The sequence below is a fragment of the Podarcis melisellensis genome, assembly GCF_964234715.1.
Source record: "Podarcis melisellensis genome assembly, chromosome: 16".
Taxonomy (NCBI): Eukaryota; Metazoa; Chordata; class Lepidosauria; order Squamata; family Lacertidae; genus Podarcis; species Podarcis melisellensis.
In genome coordinates, this window is record NC_138533.1 from 13309265 (window position 1) to 13335412 (window position 26148).

The 26148-nt window shown below is 47.6% G+C and overlaps 1 protein-coding gene across 4 annotated transcripts in view; it reads left to right on the forward strand.

Moving 5' to 3' along the window:
• The window catches only part of CADM3 (cell adhesion molecule 3), a 99869-nt gene that overhangs the window by 903 nt on the left and 72818 nt on the right, over positions 1 to 26148 (forward strand). The gene's annotated exons all lie outside the window — the stretch shown is intronic.

Sequence of the window (26148 nt, forward strand, 5' to 3'; positions counted from 1 at the left end):
TGCCAATCGCCTGGCTCTTTCGAGAGAAGGGGTGCCCCCCCCATCGAATGCAACCTGCCTGATTTCCTTCCTCCCTCCCTCCGTAAAAGGGATATTCTCGCACCATAAAAGCCAATCTCCTGGGATGAACGGATGGCCCGTTTAATAGGCGGCCCACCTGTTTTAAAAGGGCGTTGGAAGGGATGTCCCCATCCTTGTCCAATAACGGGGCAAGGCGGTTGGCCGGGACACCCTGGAAGCCAAAGGGGTCCCTACTCTGTTTTTCTGGGGTGGGGGGGGGAGAGAAGGGTGGCTGGGAGCTGTGTGGGGAATAAGAGGGGATGGCAGCCGCCCAGACTGCTGTGTTGATGTGTCTGGGGTGGGGTGGCAAAGCTGCAGGAACGCTGCCAGATCTAATGTATGCAAACACACCCACATTGGGAGTGAGCGGGCGCTTAAGAGCGGGGAGGGGCAGGTGGGTGGCGGAAGAAAGGAGGCGATGCTGGGTGGGTGGGTACTTCGCCTTGCCAGCAACATCAACAAGCCGAGTGGGGCTGGCTGCCGGGCTGGCTAGGGACGCTGCCGCAGCAACAGACGCAAGGCTGGCAAGGCGAGGGGCAGAGGGCGATGGCACCGGCTCCGCTAGCCTCCTCTTGCCAAGGCGGCGTGGGCTTGGCACCCGGCAGGGCCGCCTGCAGGTCGCGTCGCTGGCTTTGTTTGGGTGGGCGAGCAGCAGATTCTTGTACAAGGAGGTGGCTGAGCCAATTTCTCCATCATTTTTTTTTAAATCACAATAACTACTCTGCCCCCTCCTTGAAGTCTGGCCGCAGTGGCGTCCAAGGAGTTGGAAGCTCGGATATTGCAGTGACAGGGGACACTAGGGCGGGGGGACCGGCCTGGGAGGGGCCAGGCAATAATAAATAAGAGCACATGGCTTCCATCCCACCCAGGCATCGATCGCGCCAGCCGCTGCTTCGCATCATCCGTGCATCTGGCAAAGTAGAGCCGTTGCCTTTGGAAGCTCCCGGGAAGGCAGTCGGTCTTGACTGGGCGGGGGCGGGAGCGCGGGGCGCTAACAAGGGCGTCTATCTATTGTCTTGTTGCCGTTCTGGGCAAAGGCAGCGATGGCATGTTGCAAAAGTAGGAGTAGGCATTAATGACCATAACAGTGGGACGTAGGAGTCTCCTTGCAAAGGTGCATATGGCTTCAGTTGGGCGGTTTGTTGTTTTGTAACATTACAAGCATTTTATTAAAAAAAAAACAACACCACACACACAAATACACTGGCAGTGAAGGCCGAGGCAGAACAGTACGGAAGCTTGGAGGAAAAAAAGAATATTCCACATTGCAACAACTAGGCAGCTGGAGAGGACGAGAGAACTGAGCTTCCCCTGTTGGATTCTGAGCTTGGCCAACTTGGAAAAGCTGCCTGCACAGAGATGAAGAGCTATTTCTGCAGGTTCTTTGCTGGCTGTGTGGGTCGGGTGGTGGGGGATGAAGTGTTCGAGGGGGTGGTCTTTAGGAGGGGCTGCCAGCTGCACACCCACACCCCAGAAATGGGAGGGGAGAAGGCGCTTCATTTGTGGTGCTGCTGTGCTGAGCGGAGGGTGTTGCGGTTATGTAGGTCAGAGAGGGAGGGCCTCCCCCCCCACCTCTGAGTACATCCTTAATAGCTCCCTACTGGTTTGGACTGTGGGGGGTGGGGGTGGGGGTGGGGGGCGTCAGGTTGCTAAAAGCGGGAGCATCTGGCCAGCTTGCACTCTGGGACTGCAGAAGAGAACAGCCTGCTTCTGCTGTTGACTGATTTAGGTGATGCAGAGTGCCCGTTCGATGCCAACCGTCCCCTTCTCTCTCCAGCTGGTTGGGATGGATTGCCATCCATCATCTGCCCAGCAGTATGCTAGAAATGCTGATGGCCTTCAAAAATCCATTTTTAAGGGAGGGGTGTCGTGTTTGATGGGGCAGCTAGCAAGCCTACAATGTCCTCTTTGGGATGCAGTCCAAGATTTTCTGGCAGTGCGGGGCTCTTAGAACTGTTCCTTGTTTTTGCTTCCCCCAACCTCCTCCCAAGTACCCAATAAGAGCCCTGCTGGATTGGACCCAAGGCCTATCTAGTCCTGCAAACTATTGACCCACAGTGGCCTATCAGATCCCTCTGAGATGCCTACCACCAACCTCCTGCTGTTCTTCCCCAGGGACTGATCTTCAGAGACAACGCTGTCTCTGGTCCTGGAGACAGGACACTGCCCCACCATGGCTAGTAGCCACTGGGAGCCTTACCCTCCATGCATGCATGCATCTAATCATCTTTTAAAGCCACCCAGGCCTGTTGTGGCTGTTGCCACATCTTGATGCAGAAAACTCCATAGTTGAACATAACTAGATGCCTGCCTGCCAGCCCAAACCGGTCCGTCTTTAAGCATTCTTGGCCTGCTTTATAGAATCATAGAATTGCAGAGTTGGAAGGAACCCTGAGAGTCATCTAGTCCAACCCCCTGCAATGCCGGTAGCTTTTGCCCAACATGGGGCTCAAACCCACAACCCTGAGAATAAGAGTCTCATGCTCTACTGACTGAGCTATCCAGGAAGCTAATGAATCAGACCACTGCCCATCTTGTTTAAGATTGTCAGGACAGACTGCTGTGAGTGCAGCTGAGTCCACTTTGCTGAATTAGGTTTGCGCAACAGGGAACCGACCCAACACAGAACACAGGGGTGGCCCACCAGTAGCTGAATAAAACTGTTCTGGGAAGCTAGTCTGGGACAAGGAAAGGGGGTGTAAGGGAGAGGAACATCTGGCAAGAATCAGTGTGTTGCTGGTGGACTCCATTTGTCATGGGTGGTATCCTTTTTATGCATAGGACATGGGAGTATAGGAAGCTACCGACTTGGTAGCTCTGTATTGTCTACATCAGGGTTTCTCAAAAATGGATCTCCAACTGTTTTTGGTCCACAACTCCCACCATCCCTAGCTAGCAGGACCAGTGGTCAGGGATGATGAGAACTGTAGTCCAAAAACACCTGGAGACCCATTTGGTTCACACCGACAGGCTACTGCTCTCCAGGATTTCAGACTAGGGGACTCTCCCAAGAGCCCTACCTGTAGAATAGCATGGATTGAACTCAGGACCTTCTGTGTGCAAAGGCACATGCCCTCCTACTGAGCTGCAGCCCTCCCTCAAGACTTGCTCTCATGTCACACACAGAGGTTGCAAGTGGAGGTGTCACCTGACTCATGGTGCTTTATGGCAAGGGTTCCCCTCCCAATGTGGTTAGACTCCCAACTCCCATCATCCATACTGGCTGAGGCTGATGGAAGCTGGAGTCCACACATGAAGGGTGACAGGTTCCCTGCCCCTGATACAGAGGAAAGGATGGGTAGAAAATAATAATAATATTATGATCACAGGTAGTTATCTGGGCACATGTTGTTATTTGCATTCAAAATATACAGTGATGATATCAGTCCTTTAATCCTCACTGTTTTTGGAACATGCAGAATGTACAACGTGGCCATTGGGAATTTTGTGTTGCATATGTATGTGGAAGTCTGAGGGCTGTATCTGCATTTGAACAGAGTAGACCCACTGAAATGAGTGGAGCCACGTTAATCATTTCCATTAGGTCTACTCTGAGTAGGAGTACCACTTAATCCACTGCAGGGCAAGGGGCATGAAAGTGCAATGCACAAAATGTAGGTTGACCCAATAATTTTAAGACTACCTTCAATATGATCCATACATGCCTACTCACAAGTAAGCCATGCTGGGCCCAGTGGGACTTAACTCCTAAACCAAGTGGGTATCGTTTTATAGCTTTAACGTATTTAAAGCAGTTGACTAAAGGAGAATGAAATATTTGCCCAAGTATATATGTCAATCACCCCAGTTTCTTTTTCCTCATTAGTGGAAATACTAGGAAGTGGGCTCAGAGATACTCCTTACTGGATTGGTTTGGTTAAACGCTACTGGTGCATGAAATGCATTTATATAAAATCACAGAACTGTAGAGTTGGAAGGGATCTAGTCCAACCACACGAATGTTACCGGTTATTCAAAACAGATCCCCCTTTGTCATTCCTTCCCAGCATGTTGCCCTTAGCGGTCATAGAATGAGCAGAAGTTAAGCAGACCTGGCTTTCTGTGGTGTGGGACTGTAACAGAATGTCACCTGTTGATTTTCTGCCTGTTGTGCTGTTATTGTTTCCTGTCATCTAAGCTGAGGGAGCTTGAGAGTGGAAGACAACTTGGCAACATCACTTGTTTAATTGCTACACATAGGAAAGTTGTTTCTGCCTTTTCAGTCTAACCTACTTCACAGGGTTGTTGGGGAGGACCACGTGAACCAACCTGAGCACCTTGGTGGACAGGTGAACTTAAATGCCTTAGAGCTCTGGAATCCATCTTGCATCAAGGCCACTGGGCTTAGCTCTGTTCTTAAGCACAGATGAAGGCAGACTGATGGGTTGGGCCAAAGATCTTTCTAGCCGAGTCTCCTGTTTATCCCCCGTGGCCTCTGGCAACCCCCCAGGGAAGACACAATAGCAACCTGCCTCCCTTTCTGTAACACAGCAGATAGAGCTGGGCGAATCCATCAATTTTGGTTTTTCATTTTGCTGCAGTTCAGTCATTTCCCCATCGGGTTGTGATCCCCCCCTTTTTTCTTTAAAAAAGTTAGTAGTGAAAATTTAGCATTTTAGTGTGAATTTCTCCTTAGATACACACTTATTTATTTATTTATTGGTATGCAATTTTGCCTAATATATACAGTTTTTGCAAAGCATGTTTCCCCCTAATATAAAACATTTCCTTGCCATTGTCTTCATTAATATATGCACTGTGACATACATGCACAAGTTGCTTTTGCACTTCGCCATAGAACAACACTGCAATATTTGCAGAAGCACAAATTTCAGAGGGTGCCTGGGTTTTGGTCCTCATTATCCTTTTGGGAAATGAAAAATGAGGCAGGATTGATTTCAACTGCCAATGGAATGGAATTTCCCCTCATTGCTATTTAGGGTGGAAGAGCCTAGTGCTCTCCAGGAGTGGTTGGACTACAAGTCCCATCATCCCTGGTCAGAATGGCCAGTGGCCAGGCATCATGGTAACTGGAGTCCAACCGCACCCTAAGGCCATCAGATTGCCTCTCCTGTTCCACATAGCTTTTCCAGGCTAGATGGACGGGTCTAGACTTCTGTCAAGCTGTGTCTCTCCCCACCCTCTGTTGCCGTTCTGTACTGTGGGATGTTCCAGCAAGTTCCTCTTGGCACGTCTCCAAAAGCCTTCAGGGGAAAAAACCCCAAAAACCCTAGAACAAAACATCTAAACCACAGAGGCAGAAAACAAAGCACTGGAGCCAATGGGATTCTGAAGGGCTCTTGTCCTTTCTGTGGGAGAAAGAACAAGGTCACATTCAGTCTGTATTGACTCTAGGAGAAGGATCTGAAACAAGAGAGAGAATAGCAGCGGCATGGGCTTGTTTCTTGGCTAGGTCCTGAGGTCGAGGGCAATTGTGGATGAGACAGGCCTAGGATAGCTCTGTCCTCCAAAAGAGGACTGCCTCTTCCACCTCTATATCTATGTGATGGGGCCGTGCTTTCTAAATCAGTCTAGAGTGAATGCTAATTTTTTTTGGGGGGGGAGATGTCCCAACCCCTTTCCTGTTTGGTTGATGGCTGCTGCTTCTGCACCATTTTTAATTTGGAGGGGTGTGGTCATCTTCCAGGCAGTGTGATTCCAGCCAATCAGGGATCACAGTGTGATTCCAGCCAATTGGGGGCCATGCAGACTGCTGCTTCCGTACCATTTTACTTGGAGGGGTGTGTAGATCTTCCAGGGTTTGTGATTCCAGCCAATCGAGGATCGCAGTGTGATTTCAGCCAATCAGGGGCCACACCAACTGCTGCTTCCTCGCCATTTTATTTTGAGGGGTGTGTGCATCTTCCAGGCAGTGTCATCTCAGCCAATCAGGGGCCAGATGGACAGCACTTGTGCTCTGCAATGCCCTGCTTACTGACACCAGGCAGCCCCCCCCACAATTGTTTTAGAAAAGTTTTCAGGAGGTGGCATTTTCAACAAGCCTGTCCAGAGGACACACAATTTAGCTGCCTTGATTTGTTTCAAAGTTTTTATTGATGTTGCTGCTGTACTTAATGATGGTGGTTTTTATGCAGATTTATTTTTAATTGGTTTGTGGGGGTTTGTTTCCAGCCACGGTAGGTTGTATCTAATTAAGCTCAGAGTAGATTGATTGAAAATGGTGGGTTGAAGTTGGCCAACTTTGTGAAAGACAATGAGTGCACTTGGAGCAGGACTAACATTCAGTATATTTCACACACCGCTTAGAGACCAAGTGGATCAAGCTATTGTAAATATTCAAAATAAAATAAGATGATGCGGGACTACCAATTGACTTTGGCTATGTGATGAAGTCACATAGCCAGTTGAGAGAGAGAGAGAGAGAGAGAGAGAGAGAGAGAGAGAGAGAGAGGTTCTTCCTGGGTTAACACTGCCCTTACTCTGAATGGGCCAGCACTTACCCCTTTCCACAGCACCCCTTGAAAAACTGCTGAACGGGGGTTACTTTTCATGGCATATATAGCAAAGCTCTTGTCTCATCTCCACTGTCAGGTACGGATAAAGGCTGTGGACTTAGCAGTGAAGAGGTGCTTTCAGGACATCTCTTTTACTCTCTGTCAGGCTTGCTTATCGGGCTTCCGATGACTCCTTATTTGCCTCCCAACCCATATCGCTCCATTTGTCTCTCTCTTTTTGCTCCTTCTCTTGATCCATCTGCCTTTCCCATTAAGTCAGTACAGAGAGTGCCTCAATTAAGACAAGCTACCAAAGTTGCAAGAGGAGCAGCAGAAGGCTGTAAAGGGAGCCCAGAGGAAGGAGCAGCCAAGTTTTCCTTTTGCCAATGCTTGTGCCGCTAGGACTCCAATCCCGGGCTGCTTCTGGCCCCTTCCCAGTACAGTATTTAGCTTCCTTCCTTCCAGTTTCTAGACCTTTAAGTGCTTCAGAAAGCAGACCCCCTCCTCCTTCCCCTTTCAGGGGTCAACTTTGAGAAGTCGGCCATACTTGCTGGGAGTTGTAGTTCAGCAATGCCTGGTGGGCTGAAGATTCCCCGTACCTGATTTAGAACACAGAATCATAGGCACTGGAAGAGGACCTCAAGAGTCATCTAGTCTAACCCCCTGCAATGCAGGAATCGCAGCACATCCCCAAACATGTAAAACCAATCGCACACCCTTGCAGTTCCAAATTTCAAGGGAGCTGCAGCCAATATCTATCAGCCGCCAGGTAAAAAGAACTGTCTTTAAATCTCCCACTCCCAAAAGTCCATACATTTGTTCTTTTGATTGTCCAAAAATTGGTATCCCCCACTCCTTGCAATGCCCTATCCCTGCTGATGGGCCTGAGCAAACATGCCCCTTTCTTCCTGCTGCAAATGTAGCTGGGATTTGTGCATCTTGCAGTGGCCAAATTGCTTATGAACTCCACCCTTCCGGCACTTCAGTATTCAGCGTGGTTTAGCAGGTGGGTCTGAAAACGGTCGGCTTCTCTGTTACCCACTTAACCCTCCAGACAGAAGAGTGTTTTTCAGCAATTGTATGACAATGTCAAGCCGCACACCACACAACAAGCCAACCTTTAATGAAATGATGCAGAGCAAATATCACTGGGATCAAGGAATCTGCAACGACAGCCCTCTCTTCTACCAGGCTTTCCACCCCCTTATCCCCTGCCTTTCCACAAACCATTGCAGAGCAAAGTTGCTGTTTGGCAGTGACAGTCTGGCTTGGAGCCTGCCAGTTCTGAACGTCTGGGAGTGGTGACATTTCTTAATGTCTACCCGGACACTGAGGTTCAGCACCAAGGGCCTTCTAAGTTACAGGGAACCTAAGTTACAGGGAACCAGGCAGAGGTTTTCTCGGCAGTGGCACCTGCCCTGTGGAACGCCCTCCCATCAGATGTCAAAGAGAACAACAACTACCAGACTTTTAGAAGACATCTGAAGGCAGCCCTGTTTAGGGAAGCTTTTAATGTTTGATGCATTACTGTATTTTAATATTCTGTTGGAAGCTGCCCAGAGTGGCTAGGGAAGCCCAGCCAGATGGGCGGGGTATAAATTATTATTATTATTATTATTATTATTATTATTATTATTATTATTATTATTATTCAGATAGTCTTGCTCTCTTTTTAAAAATTACCTCCAAATTCCAAGTGAGAAAATAGGAAGAGAATCCCTGCTGGATCAGGCCAAAGGGGACCATCTAGTCCAGCATCCTGTTCTCACAGTGGCCAACCAGATGCCTATTTGAGAAGCCCACAAGCGGGACCAGGGTGCAACAGCAACTCTCCCCTCCTGCAGTTTCCAGCAAGTGCATACCAGAGCATACCCTCCAACATTTCTCTAATGAAAACAGGAACGTCCTATTCCATAATACCGATAGTAGTAGTAATGGTAGTAGTAGTAATTTTATTATTTATGCCCCGTCCACATGACTGGGTTGCCCCAGCCACTCTGGGTGACTTCCAACATATATAAAAACATAATTAAACATTATTATTATTATTATTATTATTTATTATTATTATTATTATTATTTAAAAAACCCTTCCCTATAGAGGGCTGCCTTCAGATGTCTTCTAAAGGTTGTTTAGAAGTTACTCACATCCTTGGCTCAGAAGTCGCATAACCCCAAACTCTCCAACTATTATTTCTCTGATTAAAATAGGGACGTGCTAAGTAAAAGCCAGACATTCCAGGATCAAATTGGGAGAGCTGCTGTAAATCTGGGACTGTCCCTGGAAAACAGGGGCACTTGGAGGGTCTGTCCAGAGGCCTGCTGCCTTCAACCACGGAGGCCAGGCATAGCCATTGTGATGTGTGCAGAAGCATTAGGACAAACTAAAGAAAGTCCTTCTTCACACAGTTGAACTATGGAACGTGGTCCCACAAGGTGTGCTGATGGCTGCTCATTTGGAGGATTTGACCAATTCGTGGAGAATGAGGCTATGAGGCTCTGCCTTCACTGTCAGAGGCAGCATGGCTCTGAATATCTCTTGCTGGGAATTATGGGAGGAGTTACTGTTGGGCTTCGACCCTGCTTGTGGGCTTCCCATTGGGGCCTCTATTTGGCCACTGCAAGAGAAGGATGCTGGACCAGATGGGCCTTCAGACTGATCCATCAGACTGATCCTCCTTACATTCTTACAGACCCTGATAGATGGCCACCCAACCTCTGCTTATAAACCTCCATTGAAGGAGAGTCCAGCACCTTTCGAGGGAGTCTGTTCCACTGCCCAGCAGCTCTCTAAACACCGATCTCTTAACAGCAGTGCTGTGTGAAGGGGCACAGTCCTCTGAGAGGAAAACACTGCCCAATTCCCCTTTAAATGCAGACCTGTGACTTAGACTTCATTACCATAAGGCGGAGAGAGGGCAGTGGATTAAATCAAGACTTTGAATTCCCAGGTACACCCCTCCTCTCCCCATCATGACCCCCTGCTGGCTAATGTATTTTCTGCTCTTGATGAGATTTAAGCTGTCAGTTTTGCAAACCGGAATGGGCAAAGGAGATGAGGTGAGGGGGGCGGGCAGCTCCCTCGCCGGCCCCTAAACCCACGTTCCTCCAGGGGCATCAGGCAAGAGAAGGAGAGAGAGAGAGCAGACTGTGAGCGGTATTGCTGGATCTCTGCGTGTTTTTTCAGTTTAGAGAGATGGCAGGTCAGAGGAGACCTGGTCGAGCTGTGTAAAATGGAATGGAGGAAAACAAACAGGGGGGAGTTTCTCCTGCTTTCTTTCGTCATGCTGGCCATCCAACGAAGCTGAACCTTTGAAGATTCAGGACTGAGGGAGAATTTTCTTCAGACGTTGCAAAGAGGAAACTGTACACTTTGTTCCCATGATGTATATTGATGGCTTTAAAAGGGGGCTGTGCCAATTTGTTGGAGGTCAATGGCTACTAGCCACAGGATGGCTACATTTTATTTGAGCTGTTGGAGGAAATATGCATCTAAATACAGTGGTACCTCAGGTTAAGGCCTTAATTCGTTCTGGAGGTCTGTTCTGAACCTGAAACTCTTCTTAACCTGAGGTAACACTTTAGCTAATGGGGCCTCCCGCTGCCGCCACGCAATTTCTGTTCTCATCCTGAAGCGAAGTTCTTAACCCAAGGTATTATTTCTGGGTTAGCCAAGTCTGTAACCTGAAGCGTCTGTAACCTGAAGCTTCTGTAACCCGAGGTACCACTGTACCAGTATCTGATTAGCCAGATTGATTTGTATGTTGTCAGCGGATTTTTGTTGTTGTCTTGTTGGGCTGTGTGTGTGATAAAGGGAAATCATACTGGGGTGAAGGCGTCTTCTTCTATTTGTCCCCAGGTCAGTTTCAGTTTATTGGTCTGTTTTTTTCTAATAAGGCTGTTTCCCATACTATTTGATACCATTGGTCCATGCTTACTCCTGACAGGTCTCTCCAGTGCCTGGCTATGATGCTTCTGGCTGCTGAGAGTAGGTGGGTTGTGAGCTCTCAAAAACAATTTTCACTACAGCCAGTCAAAGACAACCAACCACACCCTAGGCTACCTCCAACCTCTCTCGCCACCCAAGAAATACAACAAGTTAATAGTAAGAGAACCCACACAAATGATGCTGACACAAAACCCCACCCATAGACTAAGTAGAAGAATAGAATCATTGCCACCCAATCCCACCCACCGTTCCCTCTCCCCCTTTTCTTCCTAACCTAACACTGTATGTAACACTGATGTCTCACAACAAATGAAACTGATCTGTAGAAAAGACACCTTGAAAAAGGAGACAATGCACGTGCTTTTGTAAACTAAGAAATCTTTCATAAAAATATATTTTAAAAAATAAACGCCAGTATCTGGGAATCTTAAGTGGGGAGAGTGGTTTTGCACTCAGGCTACCCTTATGGGCTTCCCATGGACACCTGGCTGACTGCAAGAGCAGTGGGCTGGATTAGATGGGACTTTGGCAGTGCTGTTAGGTTCTTCTACCTTCCAGGTTTTCCATTTGGTGGGAAGGATCTCAGACCCTCCAAGTGCCCCTATTTTCCAGGGACAGTCCCGGATTTACAGCAGCCATCGTGGTTTCTGATCTGATCCCATAATGTTCCGCTTTTCCTTAGGACATGCCTATTTTCATTGGAGAAATGTTGGAACGTGTGTGGAGTTATCCGACCCCCAAGCCATAATTTTTAAGGCTTTATTAGGTTTTTATATATGTTGGAAGCCACCCAGAGTGGCTGAGGAAACCCAGTCAGATGGACAGGGTATAGATAATAACATTATTATTATTGCAAAGAATGTCCCTATTTTCATTGGAAAAATGTTGGAGGGAATGGGATGTTCATTGCCCAAATGTTGATTTTTATCTTTGTATGGAATGAGTTACATTTATAATGTTCCCTTCCTCTAAGAAGAACAGAGTGGGTTTTAAGCCTCCAAACAACCTTGTGAGGTAGGTTAATTGGAGACCAGTGGTTCAGTCCGGCAGCTTGTTGCGTCTCTGAATGGAGTTGGATCAGGTTCAGAGACCTTCTGATCACGTGTGATTAATTATTTTTATTTAGGAAGATCCATAGTGCTAAATCAAAAACTAAAATCTCTAAACAGTTTATGTAAAATGGTGTATGTTATTCATTAGAAGTAGCAAATCGAAGGAAACCTTTAAAAAGCAGCGAGCAGACTAACATGATCAACATGTAGATAAAATCAATGGATTTTAAAAACAGATAAATGTCACAAAACGACATGTCTGAGTAGGCTTACCTAAACAAGACGTTTTCAGCAGACCTTGGAAACAGCCAAGTGAAGGCGCCTGCCTAAGTCAATAGGCGAGGAGTTCCAGAGAGAGTCCGTAGCTGCTGCTTGCCATGCTAAAATATTGATTTATTGTTAATGCAAAATGAACATTATATGGCGCTTGTGAAAGTGCCAGTTCCACAGAGTGAAGTGGTCCAAGTGGGTGCACGTAGGGAAAGATGATTGTTCAAGTAAACTGGCCCTAAGCTGTTGTGGGTTTTGTATATTTAATAGTGACACTTTGAATATGGCCAGGGAACAAATTGGCAGCCAGCGCAGATCTCCGAGCACAAGTGGAATATGCTGCCACGGTCTCCCTTCTGTCAGCAATCACGCTGCAGCATTCTACACTATATATCTTTTTTATTTTAAGGTACTTATGCAGCAGTTATCTGGCAAGCCTCACAAAGCAGCTGTTTAATGCTATCTCCCATCAGCTTTATGGCTAGGGGGAACATTTAAACTTGAGTTTCTCGCAGGCAAACTAAATGCTTTGGCCGCTGCATCGCACCGTAGCTCAGGGCAGAACATCTGCTGATGCGGAAGGTTCTGGGTTCAATCCCTGCCATCTCCAGGTAGAGCTGGAAAGGACTCATGCCTGGAGAGCTGCTGCTGCTGCCAGTCTGTGTAGACAGTACTGAGCTAGATGGAGCAATGCTCTGACTCTGTATAAGGCAGCTTCCTGGGTCCTTACCAGCTGTCCTGTTGCATCACTTCCTCCTCCACTCGCACCCACATGCTTGCAGAGGGGAGAAAATGCTTGCAGGATAGTGTCCTGCAGTGTTCTTGATACTATGCAAGCCTCCCTAGAATCATGAGATCTAGAAGCTTAAAAAAAAAGGCTAAGGAAAGTAATTCTGCACCAAGCATTCTGCACCAAACAGCATATTCTTCATGGCTTCTGGGAAGGACGTCAACTTTTTTCTTTTCACCTTTACACAGGGGCAAAAAACCTGAGCTTCTCCAATTTTGGCTCAGCAGATTATGGCCAATCTTCTGTCTATTCTCTCCTCCCCCCCCCCACCCTCTTTTTCAGTAGCAGCAAATCTCTATGTGGCTGGCTGGCAGCCACTGTGGGGAGCCTGACATGCAGTTAGCTGCTCATATTGAGGCTTTTGCAAAAGAGCTGTTATTCCATCAACAACACAGCAGCGTGGTAGATCTCTGGAGCAAGGATGGAGAGCATCCCTGTAGACATTTCTAAGAAATGGTTTTCTGGAATGAGAGGCCTATGTGGTGTATGTTTTGTGCTCCCCTTGTGCTTGGGTGGGCCTGCTGCGATAGAAGCTCCCACACCCGCAGCCCACAAATTCATACATTGCGTTCTCTTGCTCAAAAAATGGAAAATGGTAGACTCATTTAGTGGTAAGGTGAATGGTGATGGTGAATTTTGTGCCGCCTGTGGGCTGGTTTCTGTGCCTCCCCCCCCCCCCCCCGTATCTGCTAAACCTGTCGATCTGTCAGTGAAAAGATTATTGTATAAAGCTACTCACAAGCTGTTGGGTATTCTTGCTGCAATTAAACTGCAGAGCGTGTTACTTTGCTGGTTCAACCTGGGCAGAGTTAAAGGGTGGAATATGCTCCCACAAAAGGCTGCAATGGCCATAAACTTTGATGGCTTCAAAAAAGGATTAGACAAAACCACGGAGGGTCGGGCTATCAGTGGCTACTAGCCACAATGCCTATGCGCTACGTCCACTGTCGTAGATGTTATGCCTCCGAATAGCCGTCACTGGGAATCAAAGTGGGGAGATTTTCTGCTGTGCTCAGGTCTTCCTATTGTGGACTTCCAAGAGGCATTTTCTTGGCCACTCTGAAAACAGGATGCTGGACTAGATGGGCCTTTGGCCTGATCCAGCAGCCAGGCTCTTCTTAATCATCTTATTTATAGTGGAGGGTGAACTCAGCCAAATCCACTGCAGTTTTAAGCAGGAGTAAACTGGATCAGTTTCCTTTGCCTGTTTAGAAAATTGATCCAAACTCTGGGTTGGGTCTGTAGACCTTGCAATGGCCTTGTCACCATCCCTGTGACATCATCATTATGAGTCACCATCCAGAGTCTTTTACAGGGGCATTTGCACAGGAAACACTGCCTTCCTTGTTGCCCACCACTCTGTCCAACATTCTGTAGTTGAGTAGGGCATAAAATACACAGGAAAAGGGTCCTTCGTTCCTTGTGGGAACACTGCAGAACTGGCTGAGGCCTTGGAGAACAGTTCCCAGGACCTCTGGGCTCCACAGCAAGCTTATAATGGCATTCCTAGATGCAGTGCTTGAGAACAACGTGCGGGAGGCCAGCAAGAAGCATTTTTATTTATTTATTGCTAAATAGGCCCAAGCTAGCTGAAAGTGACCAGTCAGCTATCTTGGTAAGTCTCATTAGCATCAACGGGAAATCACCAATTTCCGGAAAGGAAAACAATCTCTCCCCAATCATGTTCACAGGGTATGCCTGCCTTTCTTGTGCCAGAGTCTAGGCATCACTCTGGATTTGGGGTCTTTGGGAAGCACTGAGCTATTCTGGGTGCTAATGAAAGGCAAGGTTCTCCGGCTTATAGTGTGGTACGTCCTGGAGGAGAGACAGGGTGGGATTGAGAGAGCTAACGTACAAGCATTTGTGGATTTGCTTGATGCTGAGCAGCACACAAGCGTATTGATATCATTGTGTCTCAGGTGACTGGGTTGTTTTGCCTGTGGTTTACGGCGCACTAGGGACAAGCGGATTGCTTCCACCCCGTTTATTTTAATGTTTCTCCGGTACACTGTGCCATGTGTGCCACTCCTTTGTGGAATGCCCATTTTAACAAGGTGAGTTTCAGCCATGTAATTCCAGAAATTGAGCATGTGCAGTTGGCCTTGGCTCCTAGTTCATTCGCTTCCTGCACACACCACACACACACACACACACACACACAAATAATCTGGATGCAGTCATGTGGACCATCACACCAAGGCTGGTTTTCTTTTGAAATGAGCACATGTGTGTTTGTGTGTGTGCGTGCAGCAAGACATGCCAGAACCAAATGCTGTAGCAGGCTACACCTGAAAACTCTCTGCACAAAATCCAGAAGTTAAATAAACGAGGCAATGGAAGACAATAGAGGATTCCTACTAGAGCCAAAAAAATATTGAAACAATTTGTGTAATTTTCTTGCCAATTTTTCTCTGAATGTTCTCCATCATTCTTTGTGGGGACTGGTTCCCTCATCCCCTACAGTGCCTTGGAAAGCTGCTAGGCCCCCAGAGCATTGTGGGGGATGCAAAATGGCAGCCGTCCTCAGCCAACACAGTTGCTGTTTCCACTATGCAAAAACCCAACAACCGACCTGGCAGGGGGGGAAGACCCAATGTGTGGCAAAGTGGTTAGAATGCTTCGATTAAGATCTTGGAGGCCAGGGTTTCGATTTCCACGCGTTCATTTGTCGCACTGGGTGACCTTCGGCTATTCACAGCCTCTCCTTCAGCCCAGCCTGAGATGAACCAATGCAGCTAAAAGCAAAATCCAAGGCAAGTTTGTAGGGATTTGTGTGTGTGTGTGTGTGTGTGTGTGTGTGTGTGTGTGTGTGAAAACATACATGCTTTTGGATGTTTGGCATGTGTCTAAACACACCTGGGATCTAAACCTGGGGGCAGAGCCTGCTTGGCTCAGACATGGCTCATTCCAAGTGGAAGTGCAATTTTGCTAGCTCCAGGCATTGCTTCCCTATCCTAGCTTGGAGTAATGACAGTCCGCTGAGATCTCCCCCCGCCCTTTCCCTGGAGTCATCAGTTTCCCAGCAGAACTTGTTTGCTGAAGAGATTGAGTTTTGTAGCGGCAGAACCTACACGCTCTGCCATTCATAGCTCTGCTGACGTTCACATTCCCTGGATGGATAGGCGGGTGGATGAAGCAGCTGCTTTTATTTCCAGCCCGTCTCCCCCCACAAAAAAATTGAAATCCCTCCATGATTGAGTGATTGCACTGAAATATATTTTCCAGTCTTTTTCTGAGACAAATCACACAACCGTTGTGACTTAACTTTCGGACTCCATTTGCAAATGCATGGTGGTGTAGTAACATAGGAAGCTCCCTTATACAGAGTCGGTCCGTTGGTCCATTTGGCATGGTATGGTCTACACTGACTGGCAGCAGCTCTCCAAGGTTTGCGGGAGAGGCCATTTCCAGCTCTACCTGGAGATGCCAGGGGTTGAATTTGATCCTGGGACCTTCTACATGGAAGGCAGAGGCTCTTCCACCCAGCTAAGACCATTCCCCAAATAAGTTTCTGGCCCTCATGGTTCTGAATAAAGGACTGTATTAAATAGGAATGTGTCAGGGCTGGTTCAGTTGCAAGTCAACACGGAGACTCAGAAATGAGCAGCAAAGTTTATTTTTTATTCAGGGAAATGGAATACAAACAGAGAAACTCAAGTCAAGACTGGCTCTGATGAAGAAGTTGCCAGAACTTATGGTCTAGGCCTCCCACTTCCCTCTAGGCCTCCTCCCCACCCAGCTGTTTTCCCTGTAGTTGTAAACTCCACCAGGTGGGGCCCCATGAAACCTCTGGGCTTATTGTTCTGCTACATGCAAAAGTCTGAGGCTTTGGAGACAAGGGGGTGGGGCTGAATACCATAGGACCCGCAGACTCCTGTGAATCTATTGCAGCCTCTGTCCCCACCTCCTCCTCAGCAGCCTGTCCTGTGTCCACAGTGCTTTCTTCCTCTTCTTCCTCCCTCTCATCCAAGCCTGTTGCTTCTTCAGCACCCAACTATTCTGCTTCCCTTTCATTCACCCTCTCCCTGGCTCAGAGCCTTCCTCTGCTGAGGCTTCTGTAGGGGATTCTCATTGTCCAGCCAGTGCCTGACAGAATGTAGGGAACTGCCTTCTACTGAGTCACATCATTGGTCCATATGGTTCAGTGTGGCCTATGCTGACTGAGAGCAGCTCTCCAAACCTGGAGGCTGGGTTGGGGGTCCTACCAGGAGATCCAAGGGATTAAGCTTGGGATCTTCTGTCTGCAAACCAAATGCTCTCCCACTGATCTACAATCCACTCCCCTGAACTTCAGGGATCAAGTGCCACCACAGGCAGAGAGGCTGGGTGCTGGATTGCTTTTTTCCAGAGGCATGGCAGGTGCTATGATAGAGCTGTTGTCGTCGGTGGACTACACACACATATTTATCGCCTGTGGTCAAAATATATATATGTGAAGGTTTCTTTTCTTAAAAAAAAAACTTTACAAAAACAGTTATTTGACCAGTGAGGGTAGCAAGAGAAAACAAAACAAAGAGTCCGCAGACTGCCACTAACAATGGATTTATTGCACCACGCTTGGTCTCTACTCAAAGATTTCAGACGTTGCCTCCAGAATATTGTAGAGCCGGGAAAAGCGGGAACTAAGCCGCCTTCGCACTGTACTTTTAAAGCACAATTGTGCCACTTTAAACAGTTGTGGTTTCCCCCCAAAGGATCCTGGGAGCTGTTAAGGGTGCGGAGCATTGCGAGGAGACTCCTGTTCCTCTGCCAGAGCTACAGTTTCCAGAGTGAATCCCTATTCACAGGGAACTCTGGGAACTGTAGCTCTGTGAGGTGAATAAAGGTCTCCTTAATAACTCCCAGTACCCTTAATAAATGACAGTTCCCAGAATTATTTGGGGGAAGCCATGACTGTTTAAATTGGTATCATAGTGCTTTAAATGTGGTATCACAGTGCTTTAAATGTATGGTGAGGTTATGGCCCAAATTGATGGTGTCGGAGTGTGTGTGTAAAATCTGAGGACGGGGTGGGGCAGGGCCTTCTGACTAATACATTTGCTGCTCCAGTGCCTCTTGCATGTGCTACTTACCAGAGCTTCTGAGCTGTGAGAGACAGAAGTGGTAGCAACCCAGTGAGTAAGCTCTGACCTCCGAGGACCTAATGTTTGAGCTACTTCAATGGCCAGTTCCAAGCCAGGAGATTCAGCTGCAGATTCAGCTTTTGCGACATTGGATAGTGTGGGGAGGAAACATGTACCTTTGCCCTGCCTTAATCCCTCTTGTCTATTTTATGGTGTGTAAAATGTGTTGGGCTGACTCCAGCCAAGGCTTGCTCTGAGTCGATCCGTTGGGAGTGATGGGTGGGGAGAGGGTCTCCTCTGAGTAGGACCAGCATGGGATGCAACCCAGCTGCCTCGAGAAGTTCAGTTGGCAGGCATGGTATAAATATGCCACATAATTTTTTTTAAAATAATGTGGGGCTTTGCAGTTTAGTGGAAAAGAAGCCTGAATATTGTGGTGCATAGCAAGAGCCAGTATGGTGTGGTGGTTAGAGTGCTAGACTAGGACCTGGGAGACTAGGGTTCAAATCTCTATTTGGCCATGAAGCTCATTGGGTGACCGTAGGCCACTTGCTGCCTCTCAGCCTGACCTGGGTAAAGGTAAAGGGACCCCTGACCATTAGGTCCAGTCGTGGCCGACTCTGGGATTGCAGCGCTCATCTTGCTTTATTGGCCGAGGGAGCTGGCGTACAGCTTCCGGGTCATGTGGCCAGCATGACTAAGCCGCTTCTGGCGAACAAGAGCAGCGCACGGAAACATCGTTTACCTTCCCGCTGGAGTGGTACCTATTTATCTACTTGCACTTTGACATGCTTTCGAACTGCTAGGTTGGCAGGAGCAGGGACCGAGCAACAGGAGCTCACCCCATTGTGGGGATTTGACCCGCCGACCTTCTGATCAGCAAGTCCTAGGCCCTGTGGTTTAACACAGGGCCTAGGCCCACAGCACCACCCGCATCCCTTGCCAGCCTGACCTACCTAAGCTTATAAATATGTATTGTAAAAAGAAAAAAAAGTCTTATGCCTTAATAAGGTGTTGGAAATAACTTGCAGCTGGCATCTTTTATTTCGCTGTGTTAGAAATGGTGCTCTAAATGTAAAGCTTTGTTGTGAGGATTAAATGAGGAGGGGGGAGAACCAGTGTGTGCCACCTTGGAGAAAAAGATGGGATATAAATGCAATAAATAATAAGTTAACAGATAATGGTTCCTATTTCTCTCTCCCTATCCCTCTCATAACACTACAAAAACCCCTCCCTGCATTTTTTGTGTGAAGGGGTATATCATACAATGACCTCACCAGCACCCCAATCTTGGGTGTTGAGCAACTCCTCATTATGTGTAGGGTTAGGGTAGGAAATCTCTGGCCTACAGAGCTAGGGGCAGGGGTGGGTTCCCATAGGCCAGCTAAGAGGGTCACATTTGGCCCACAGGTCAGAGGTTCCCAACCCTTCCTATACACATTTATCTGGTAGAAAGTGCCTTTAAGGGCTGTGGCTCAGTGATAGAGTATCTGCTCTGTAGGCAGGAGGTTCTAGGTTCAATCCCCGGTATCTGAGAACATCTTCCACCTTCTGAAACCCAAGGGAGCCACTTCCATTCAGGCCCCGCCTGCACTGTACATCAATATCACTTTGAACCAGAACTACTTCTTTTTTCAGCCGAAGCTCCCCAGAGCTCAGCTCCGGCATCTCTGAGGTGCTCAATTCTTGAGTACTCTTAACAAACTACAGTTCCCAGAATTCTTTGGGGGAATCCATGGCTGCTGAAAGCAATATCAGGCCACTTCAGTGTGGACAATGCTGATTTAGATGGACTAATGGTTTGACTCTGTATTAGGTAACCTTCTGTGTTCCTATGAACTCGGTGGGACTTGCTTCTGAATAGACATTCCTAAGCTTGTACTCTAAGCTTTCAAACAACAAAAGAGGAAATTGTCCTTCTCTCCCCCCACCCTTTCTAACTCACTCGGGGGGGGGGGTGAATGGTTCCATTTGGATTCAGATAGGCACCCATCTCGTCTTGGTTTGCCAGCAGAAAGGTGCATGAGCTGAAACAGGTTTCCCAATCTCCAGTCAATTTCAGCCATCTGAGATGGATGGCGGTGCTGCGTCTGGTTTGCGGTAATGAGACTCACAATCCAGCACTTATCTGGGGGAGTGTCAGCAAAATCAGATTATAATGATGCATGGAAGGAAGTTCTTCTGCACAGTCGCTCTGATTTTGTTAACCCTCAGTGCTGCTTGAGAATTGTGCTTGGAGGTACCCCTCATCACTATCCAAATATACCAGCAAACACACACACACACAGAGAGAGAGAGAGAGAGAGAGAGAGAGAGAGAGAGAGAGAGAGAGAGAGAGATATTCAGCTGTCCAAAGTATAGGCATTGCCTACAAATTCAATAAAACAAAGGTAAACGTAAAGGTAAAGGGACCTTGACCATTAGGTCCAGTCACTGATGATTCTGGGTTTGTGGCGCTCATCTCGCTCTATAGGCTGAGGGAGCTGGTGTACAGCTTCTGGGTCATGTGGCCAGCATGATGAAGCCGCTTCTGGCGAACCAGAGCAGTGCACGGAAACACCGTTTACCTTCCCGCTGAAGCGGTACCTATTTATCTACTTGCACTTGACGTGCTTTCGAACTGCTAGGTGGGCTGGAAAAACAGAGGTAGAGAACCTTTTTCAGCCTGAGGGATGCATTCCATGCAGGGGAAGCTTCTGGGGGCCACACGTCCATGCTGAGCAGGGTCAGAGGACTGGCTTCCTACTTTCTGAAGCTAATGAGGGAATGCAGCAGGGAATGGGGAACTTATTGGCCTCCAGATATTTCTGGACTCCATCTCCCATCATCCATTGGTGGCTGGTGCCCATTGGGACTGGTGGGGCATCAAGCTGGGAGCCCTAGCAGTAAGTTGAGTCAGAGTCAATGACAGGCAGTGACCACACATGCTACTTTAGTCCCCATCCACCTCCCCAATGAGATACACGAGGACAACACTGAGACAAAGTGGGTGGTGCCGGGTTGCAGGCAGAGCTTCCCACTTGCCAGTCCAAGCCTGAGGACCTTGGCCTGAGTGTGTTTGCCGCAGGTGGTGCTGGCTTCCAGGTGGATGCCATGCCAGCTCTCTCCCCCCCCCCCCAGCCCCACTGCCGCCATGGCTGGCTCCTTCCCTTGGATCAGCTTGCAACGCCGCTGTGTTTTGTTCAGCTAATTGGTGTAAAAAGAAGTGTAAACACAATAGGGACTCTCCGCCAGGATGTCTATCTGCCAAGCCACTGGCAGGGAAGTGTTGCTGGTGACGAGGGAAGCAGATCAGGTTTCTCCTTCTGCTTTTAACACGCTCTCTCAAAATCCAGAAAGAGGCAAGCTGGAGATCTTCTTGGGAGCTCTTGTGGAGATGAGTCAGATCATTTGTCCATCTAGCTCAGCATTGTCTACTCTGGCTGGCAGCAACTCTGTGTGTTCTCAGGAAGAGAGAGCTTGTTCATGCCTGCTGTTTTTGGACCACAGCTCCTGTTATCCCTAGCTAGCAGGACCAGTGGTTGGGGATGATGGGAACTGTAGTCCAAAAACAGATTGGAGACCCAAGTTTGGGAAACCCTGCGTTACCTGCTACTTGTGAGCCCTTTTCTATGGAGATGCTGGTGGGGCTTGAACCTGGGACCTTCTGCATGCAAAGCAGATGCTCTACCACTGAGCTACTGTCTCTCATTTGGAACCCAGGAGTTTGTCTTCCACTAAGTGAGGCCAGATGCCCATCTATCCCAGCACTGTTACTATAGTAGTTCTCCAGGGTCTTGGGCAGAAAAACAACCTTTTCTGCCACCTCCTGTCTCAGGGGTAGTCCATGTAGTCTCCTCCAGATGATGCTGGACCACAACTCCCATCTATTGATCATGCTTGCTGGGGCTGATGGGAGTTGAAGTCCAGCAACACAGACAGCCATAGGCTTTGCCTTCCCTGCTTTACATGTAATATGTGAAACCTGATTGTCTGGGACATGCATCTACGAGAAGAGTGGCGCACCCATGGCCTTCCAGATTTCCTGGAGAACAACTCCCATCCCTGCCCAATGGCTGCACTGGTTGAGGCTGTTGGGAATTGGAGTCCAACAGCGTTGGGAGTGTTGGATACCCCTGTTTTATCTGATTCTTTTCTTTTTAAGAAACAAACAAAAACTCCAGTTCTTTCCCAGTGAGCTTTGGAACCTTTCCCTATTTAGCATGGCATCCTTAAGAATATGCTTCGTAGCAACTTGTTTTTTAAAAAATTAAATTTGGCACCCCAACAACCCATGCTTCAGCCATTTGAGCAATGTGTGTGTTTAACTTATTCTGAGATATATAAACACTGTTTAACTGCTTCTGATGATTTTGCTTTCTGGATTCTAAGAGTTCCGCATGCAATGCTTATAGCTACAACACATAATTTTACAGTTATGCCCAAAGAGGAATGCAGCCCTCAGGATGGAATAGATTGCCCACCCTGCTCTTCAGGTCTCTCTCTCTCCCACACACACTCACATATCAGACCCTCAAGTTTCTCCACAATATTACTGTGCAAATCAGAGGTGGCAGAACGTTTCCTGTGATGGACTGGAGACTTCAGTACCCTGGATAGCTCTCTTTCTTCTTTGGCTGAGAGTAAAAATGAAAGTAACTTGTGAAAAATAACTTTCCCTTCTGTCCTTCCTTCCTTCTAAAAAGGAATAAATTAAACACAAGAAGAGCCATTCTGGAACAAATGGAAATAATAGCCTCACCTCTGATTTCCAACAGTGGCCAGCTCCTGTTCCTTCAAAAACCCAAAAGTGTTGTGCAAAGGGAACATCTCTCTCGCTTTTTAATGCCCCCACCCTCAAGTGATATTCAATGGTAGACCACCTATAAAACTGAAGGTTTCTTGTAGCTATTATAGTTAATACCCACCAATAGACCTCACCACCTCTAGGCATCTATTTATTTTATAGATTTAGAAACCACTTCAGAGCCAGTAGCTATCAAAGGGGGGTTGCAATAAAATAAAATGTGGTAAAATACCTAAGAGACGGGATCTTTTTAAAACCAATTTCTACAACTGGGCAGTTCTTTATTTCCAAAAATGACTAGGTCACACTTCAGGGGAATCCTTAAAAACACACACACACACTTCAGTAGTTGCTGAAACATCAAGATCCTGGGCACCTGTTTAATTTCAACTGATTCCAGAGGGCTGGAGCTGTAACACTAAAAGCCCCCTTTTTAGTACAAACTGAAGTACACCTCAGGATCACATGGTGCTCTCAGCCACGACCCATCTCAGGAGCACAGTTGGTGGGCAGGGATATATGGGATGAGGTGGTCCTTTGATCAGGGGTGGCCAATTCCCAAGAGACTGCGATCTACTCAGAGTTGAAAACTGGCAGTGATCTACCCCTTTTTGGGGGTTCAGATCAAAGTTGTTGAGTTTTTTCAGGGAAGAAACCCTGTTTTGGGGGGTTCAGGTCAGAGTTTTGGAGCTTTTATAGGGAGGAAGAAAGTCCCATTTGGGGGGGTGCAGGGCTTCTTTGGGGGGGGAGCCAGTGATCTACCACAGACGTTCAGTGATCTACCGACCTGTTGGACGTGCCTGCTCTAGATAAACTAGTCCCAAGTTGTTTAAGGCTCTAAATACTAAAAGGAAGCCTGGCTGCTGGTAGCGTAGTTGCGTATTTGCCAAATCCTCTTTAATAGCCTTGTAAGCCGGTGGCCGTCAATTCCCTTGTACTGCTGCAGTCAATTCCATGAATTAACAGCCAAGTTGCACGAGGAGGGTTTTTTCCTCTTTCCCGTTTCCTGAACGAAGCAGAGCTTTGGGGCTGAATCAACAAGGGAAGGACTGCGGAGTGGAGCTGGGGCCTCTTCCCACTCCCCTCTGCTTTCTCCTTCCAACACCTGCTATCTCTCTGCTCCTGTTAATTGCCTATCGATTGCTAATTACTAGGCATTTTCCAATCGTTTAGTTCTTGTTAGGCGTGGCACGGATCTGCCAGCTTGACTGCTCTCCTGGAACATGTCCCCTCCCGCCCGGCGGTCCGCCTGGGCGCTCTGCTCTTAACTCACGGGATGTGCAAAGATTTAGCCCCCCTCTTGAATCTTACAGCTCTTGCCTGTCTTTTACCGGTATATTGTGGATGGGGGCACACGTTTTCTTTCTGTGTGCGCAGGGACAATCAAATAAGCATGTCTCCAGTGGCATAGCGTGGGGGGTGCAGGGGGGGCCGGCCACACTGGGCGCAACATCTGGGGGTTAGGGTTAGGGGGCGCAAATCCACAGGTTAGGGGGCACAAATTGTGGGAATGTTCTGGGGTGCAGGAGAGGATATATTGACTAATTATATCCTTATCCAACTTGTGCTAACAAGTTCCCAAAATATCAGCAGAGTTTATAAACATTCCCTTTTAGTTTGCAATGGTAACGTGTGCACAGGTTCGCTAGAACCTCTATAATAATTACTCTGGTAATTTCCCCTTTGATCCCTCTTAAAATACAAGACACTACACAGTCTTTATAAAAGTATAAAAGAGTTTACTCACGTTCTGTTCACAATATGATCCCAGAAGGCACACAGACTTAAAAAGGTAAAATACATTTAGAATCTATCTTGTAGCAAGATAGTCCTTATCTCCTCTCTTGGCTGGGAGCCAAGAGAGCATCCTTAGATGTTCCTCATGGAAGGAAGATGGCAGCGAGAGGCAAGAGAGAGAGGCAAGAGGCAAGAGAGAGAGATGGCTGCCTGCCCTGTGCTTTTATCATTACCTGCACAGGTGAGGCCACACCCACCCCTGGTCACATGCGGAGGAAGTCCGTCCCCAGGAAGTTTACCTGCTTGCTGGACAGACATCCCTCCCCATGTTCTAACATGTACACTCTAGGAATGTTGTCATTGACTGCTCCTGTGTTTACATCCCACACAAATTACTTGCCTTGCCCCGGGTGCTGACAACCCACGCTACGCCACTGCATGTCTCTGAGGGAAACTGCTTTTTATTTTTTGGAAAAAACTGCCTTTGAAGACCCCCCCTTGCTGTGCTTTCTAAAAATTTTTTTTTTAAGGCCCCACTTACTCCAGTCTTTTATTCTGAAGTCACAGCAGGTGATCCTTGGCTGAAGTGATTCATCCATGAATTGGCTCAGTGCTTTATATTTAAACATGCCCCCACAAAAAAGGCTCACCCAATTTCAGTTCTTTGAAAAGAGTAATGTTTCTAGTCCATATGACTACAGATGGTTTTGTTTTTTATTTAAAGTGCACACTTGGAGGAGAGAGCAGCTGAAATTAAACATGTGGTCCATGGTGAGAAGGGGGGGAGAAGAGGAAGAGACTCGCCAGTCCTCTGCCCACCCATCCCAGCCATCAACCACACATTGAATCAAGGTTTTAAACCCTGTTTGAAAGAGTTCAGGTATATCTTAGTTGGTGGATAATGAAACTCTTAATCTCCGGGTTGTGGGTTCGAGTCCCATGTTGGGTGAAATATTCCTGCACTGCAGGGTGGTTGGACTAGATCCCTAGCTAACAGGACCAGTGGTCAGGGATGATGGGAATTGTAGTCCCAAAACAGCTGGAGGGCCAAGTTTGGCCATCACTGGACTAGATGAGCCTCATGGTCACTTCCAGTACAATTTTGTGATTCTATTCATTCAGGAGGAGGGGAAAATGCTGACTGCATGTTTAACTGGAGTTTGAGAAGACAACATTCTGTAGATGTAAAGGAGATAAGCTTTGCTCTTTTCAAAGAACTGATGCGCCCCATCTGAGGTGCTCAATTAGCCCCCAAAATGTATTGGAGGGAGGAGGGCTTGAATAGCCCTAGCTTGTTGTGTCAAGAAGTTCTTTCGTATGTGCAGTCAAGAAATCCATCTTTCTGGAACCCATTCAATTAGGTCTGGAGGAGACTTGCCCCTTTTTGCAGGAAACCTTACAAATCCTCCAGCTCTCCCCTCGCACAAGCTCCCAGTTGCTCTCCTCTCCCCGCAGCATCTGATGCTGTCTCTGGAGATCATCTGATGAAGGGCCCGCCAGCAAAAAAAACCAGAGAGCGGATGGCAGCGAGCAATTTGAATATCGCTGAACCACAAAATCAGCTGATACTGCAGTGTTCCGGAGAGAGCAGCTTGGCTCCTCTCCTCTGCCTTGGTCATCACGCACAAGCCTTGGCAGTGAACCTTTTCACGAACTTGCAGGAGGTGGCCAAAGCTGTAATTTTAAGGCGCTGCAATTAGGAGCTCTCTATTAACGACCTGGATGGTGGAGTAGAGGCGATGCGCCTCAAATCTGCAAATGAAACTGAACCAGGAGGGGCAGCTTACAAGAACCTTTTTGAGCTCGAAGGCTACATTTCCTTCCAGGCAAGTTTTTTGAGGGCCTCATGCCAAGCTTCCCCAGTAATTTGTTCATCTCTTTGCTGTGCATACAGAGCTATAAATAGGGGGCGGGCATACAAAAGGCTCTTTCTAAATAATCATTTAAAATGGGAGTAGCATTTATGGAGAAACTGAAATGTCAAGA